Genomic DNA, 5,602 nt, shown 5'->3' on the forward strand with positions numbered 1-5,602 from the left:
TTATTTGACCTCTTATGGCAAAGCTTTTCGTCAACAGATTGGGAATCGTGTTTCAACGCAGATATCAATGTATATGCTTCTTGCTTAATTGACACAATTATATCGTTATGTAAAGACCTTATTTCCAACAAAATCCTAACTGTACGTCCTAGAGATGTTCCATGGATGACAAGCGCAATACGAAGAAGTATTAGGAGGTGTCAGCGTGCGTACAGAAAAGCAAAAATGGATCTGAGGAGCAGTGGTCAAAATTTTGAAGGATCCGTAATGACACTATACGTTCCATCAAGCAAGCCAAAGCGGCGCATTACTTAAATCTCACAGACAAACTTAAGACCGGTACATCCTCTTCAAAAGACTGATGGAATACACTGAAGCCTTTCATAACTAAAGATTCTACTGTTTCTATTCCACCCCTCATCGATCCAGTCACGAATACGCCAACCACAAGTGACGCGGAAAAGGCAGACCTGTTAAATACGTTTTTTTTGCAAATCAGACTCAACTAAATGATGACGGTAAAAATTCCACCGTATCCAACCATCCCTCCTATCGAACGCCAACTATCATCTGTGACTCCTATCCCGAATGAAGTTGAGGATGTTCTTAGAAACTTGCAAATAGGTAACTCTGGTCCCGGTGGAATTAGTAACCGTATACTGTGCGAGGCATCTCGGCTATTCTCTGCATTCCGCTACCGTTCCTTTTAGGTCCTGGAAATACGCTAACGTGTGTGCTGTTTTCAAGAAAGGCGACTCCTCTCTCCCAAACAACTATCCACATATATCTTTTCTCTGCTGTGTAGAGAAAATATTTGAAAAAGCTTTATTCAAATATATTTTCAACCATCATCCCGGCACAAATTTTCTCACTCCGATGCAGTCTGTTTTCTTACCCGGCCATTCCATTGCTTGTCAGTTGACCTTTCTCAATAATACATTTGGCAAAGCTCTGGATGAAGGGCTCGAGGTAATGGCTGTCTTTTTTGACATCAGAAAAGCTTTTGACAAGGTATGGCACAAAGGTCTTCTTGTAAAAATACAAAAGGCTGGTATTACCGGATCTCTATTTGAATGGCTCTCAAATTATCTTTCCAACAGAAGCCAACGTGTTATCCGATACATGGTTAGTACAGTTCAACCCTGCAAAATCTGAATCCTTACTGTTTTCCCGCAAAGAGAATCAACATTTACACTTACTCCTCTTCATGTCCGGACTTCAAATTCCTGAGGTTTTCTATCATCAACATCTTGGTGTCACTCTGTCAAATGATTTGTAAATGGCATCATCATATCACAGGTAAGGCTTGGAAAGGGTTCATATTATGCACAAGCTGAAAATGATCTTAGAAATCTCTCGAAACGATATATGGAATATGAAGATGTAATCTGGAATAATTGCACAGGATATGAAAAGGACCATCTTGACAAAATTGAAAATGAGTGTGCCAGAATCGTAACTGGAGCTACAAAGTTAGTATCACTGTATGACTTAAGACGAGAAGCGAGTAGATAGAAGGCGCGATCACAGAATTATTATGTTTTTCAAAATGTGCAGAGGCACCGCTCCTTCGTACCTGATCAGTCTCGTCCCGCGAGTCGTAAATTCAGTATCCAACTACAGTATTCGATCTTCCGGATGATATCAAGAGTTGAAGAGGCGTCTAAAAGGCCGACCAACCGATCTCTTGCACCTCGGGTGATATTTCATCCACCGTGACTCAACAGACTGAAAAGTACCATTAAGTGTAACATATAATACAAATTCTTTATTAATAAAATAAACGTAATGGAGGATTGAGGCAAAACGACGAAACGTTCACTTTAGAAAAGGTCCAAACTTGAAATGAATTTCACTTTCTAAACTTAGAAAAAGTAATAAACACATATTATACTGATATATATGATATTCGTAATCGAGTACAGTTTGCAAGGTCAGGCAATTGAATTTGCTTTGATGTTATCTTTTCTCTTTCTCCCATAATACAAGGAACATACACACTTGCTATCATTATGTAAAACTCCATTTTCAATAAAACAGAATATGCTTATAATTAATAAAAAATATACACTGTATAACTTATATGGAAAACGGTCAATTATAATCTTTGGAAGTGATTATTAAATATATGTATAAACAATTCCATGACCTCTCAGTCTTCATAAAACCAAGACAAACAGCTGTTTTAAAGCATATTTCCATATGTCGTAAACGACATCCTGTATTTTGACTCCTCAGCATGATGGATATCATTAAAAATGCCCTCTGCGGCAAAATGTTTAAATCATATGTGACCATACTCGGGTCCCTTTGGAGAGCCAGAACGTCGATATAGACATACGGACAGACTTGAAACTTGCCAGGATTATTCCCAGATGATCGATCGTTTGACATGTGAGGTAAAATCGATCAAATTAGTTTGTAAACACTTTTATTTTATGCTAACTGATGATATAATCCATATCACTCACTGCATATCACTCACTGTAAATCCTGATCTGCTTGTACATTGTGTATAAATTTTAAATTATTTGCTTTAAATAGGATGAAAATTGTAGTCGCACTTAGTTCTTTATAGTATATTTCTCGATTCAAATTATTTTACTTAATGAGAATTTCATAACGTTATGCAGCAAAAAATAAAATGGAACTTTATGTCATGTGCGTCTTTCTAACGCCACAACACGTCTGACATCATATCCGTTTACGCGCGTCTCTTTCCCGCGCTGAGATTAAAATTTGTTGCAAAATGCATATCTCAACGTAATTAAGCATAAAATAAAAAGGAAAATTTGTTTGTTTTTTCGTGAATATAGAATATCTCACCTCAAAGTGAGAAAATTTTCACATTTTCACTCGCGATACGCGTTCATGAAAATATTTGATATTTTCTCACTTCTCAATGAGATATATTCCATATTCACTCAAAACAAATAAATATCCTCTATCGAATTGGGCCGTTGAATACGATTTTCGCATCTAGTAAACGGCCAATTTAAACAGCTGAATACTTCTTTATTTCGCAAACTTGGCGGCCAGGATTAATTATATAATACGTTTAGGCATTTACACATATGCCTGCACCAGAATATCTTCATGGAAAATAGGGCCATGAATTACAGTTAGGAATTGATTTGATTTTGCATTTGTCTAGTCACGCTCAGATAGAATTATATTGACGTATGCTTGTATTTGAAATATTTGAACTGTTTTAAGGCTGTTTTGTAGAGACTGTTTTGTACCATGCAGATGTCCCTAGGGGCGTTGTATTGAAACTAAACTAAACTAAACTAAACTAAACTAAACAAGGTAGAGCAGCACGACTACACGAGGCAAAGCAACGTTTCAGATATGATATCAACACTGCGCCGGGAAACACTAAACCAGAGGAGAGACACGGCTCGAGTCACCATGCTGTTTAATATCATAAACCATCTAGTTGATGTAACACCTAACCCTCCTCTCGCCAATGCTCTAACACTGAAAGGCAATATGCAAAATCTTAGACAGATATGTTGCAAAAAGTCATCCTACCAGAACAGTTTCTTCCCCGCATCTGTAGTTCTGTGGAATCGCCTCATCATTGATTTGTTTTCCCTGATGCCAAGATGGTCGGTCCATTTTTTTTTAGAAAATGTTGGTGGAGGACTCAGTAGAATTTCTTAACAATTAAACTATGTTTACGCGTCTCAGTTACATTAATGGGATTATTAGCATATGAAACTTTCATTGAACTCCAGGCCACACATTCCTCCGGAGCTCCAGATGAAAGACACCGGACCTTGGGCAATAGTTCTAACTGTTTACCGACAAGCCATTCAGTGAGAAAAGAATCAATGTGTTAACATCAAAGGTGAAGTCTCGGACTGGAAAGACGATTTGTCTGGTATAACACGGGGTAGTCTCTTGGGACCTCTTCTATTTATTTGTATGTGAATATAATTTGTATCTATAGTATGTATACAACTAAAATATACAGACAATTTTTTTACAACTACTGATATGTGTTTAAACACTAACGGTGATCTCAGCATGTTATGTGACTTGGCGAAAACCTGAGAAACCCAATTTAAGGTTGATAAATGCAAAATTAAAGGAATTAAATATTTTGAATACTTCATGGTCTTCAAATCTTTAACTTCTCTTATAAATGAAGAAAATGACTTTGGCTTGAATTTCCAAGACGACGTAATATTAAGAAGAAAAGAAAAACCCAGAAGTCTAGTAAAGTTAAAATTGCAAATTGTGTATGGACTCATATACAAACCTTTGAATTTTTAAACCGGGGCTTTTGTCAAGCACCATCTTTAATATTGAAACGCTGTTTTGTTCAAATTCTTAGGTCGTATTCTTATGAAAAGGCATTGAGAGTATTGAAGGAATACATAGACATTTAACTAGTTTTGTACCAGTATTAGACTTTTAAAGATCTAACTTACACAGAGAAAAGAAGACCCTTAAAATAATCAACGCTTGCTTACAGACGCAAAATAGGTGATTTCATTCAATCAATCAGTCATCATCATCATCATCATCATCATCATCAGTAATCGCCTCACTCTAAAACAGTATTATCGCGATTTGAATAAAAAAACTAAACAAGCGCAGCCGCAAGGGACATATATTTACATCTAAAAAAAAAAAAAAAAAAGACTAAAAGTCTCTTTTTGTACACAGTTTGAAAACTGATAAAACAAAGACCGGCATTTAGAATGTGTTGGTATTTCATAGAACAGCCTTAAAGCCCTCTAGCGTAGGCTGATTTACGGTACATTGAGACAGGCGGTTCTAATTACATACGGACAACAGTGGCTTGGAAGAAACTGTGTTGGTTGTGGATTCTGACTAGAGGAGGATCAGGAATAAAGTCAACAAGATTATGCCTAATTTTGTACCACATGGTTACTCTGGACATTGCATCTGTGCTTGAAGTGTGTCCCACTGGAGTTCACGGAGCATATTCGAAACATATTCAATGCTTTAAATTAATTTATTAGAAATCTTGAAGACATGCCATATGAACGTTGTTTTTTTCTTCACTTTTTTTCCGAAAAAAAAATAGTCAAGAACACAAGGGAATCATTACAAGTTGTGAAAACTTTTAGGCATCATAGTGCTTCACAACGGATAACTTCGGATTGGAATTAGGAATAATTTACCTGGTGAAATAGTATATATCTGTAAACACACTCAAAAGTTTCAAAACCCGAATTGATAAATTTTGTAGCGATAAGATGTACCCAGGAAAGGACGATAGGATGTATGGTTAAAATGTTTAACTCTGTTATTTGCACCTAATGAGCTAGTCCCAATCCGTGACCCTAGTTACCTCACCTGACCGTCCGTCCTCAGACTGAGATGAAAGTGATACAGTAATTACGTCACGAGTTGGACTACTAATGAGCTTTCTAATGAGCTTGCTCATCTTTTAACAGTCTGTCCCAGACAAGCGCCTCCCAGTCATAATCAGAAGTGACTACTGGGCAATACACCGTGGATACAGATGTATAATCCTTCCATCCCAGCACGGTAGTCTACGGTACTCTACGGAAATAAGTGCTATTATACGGAATTCGTCCCGGTTATAGCGTGACAGCTTTTA

This window comes from Mercenaria mercenaria, unplaced genomic scaffold, assembly GCF_021730395.1.
Source record: "Mercenaria mercenaria strain notata unplaced genomic scaffold, MADL_Memer_1 contig_577, whole genome shotgun sequence".
NCBI classification, from domain to species: Eukaryota; Metazoa; Mollusca; class Bivalvia; order Venerida; family Veneridae; genus Mercenaria; species Mercenaria mercenaria.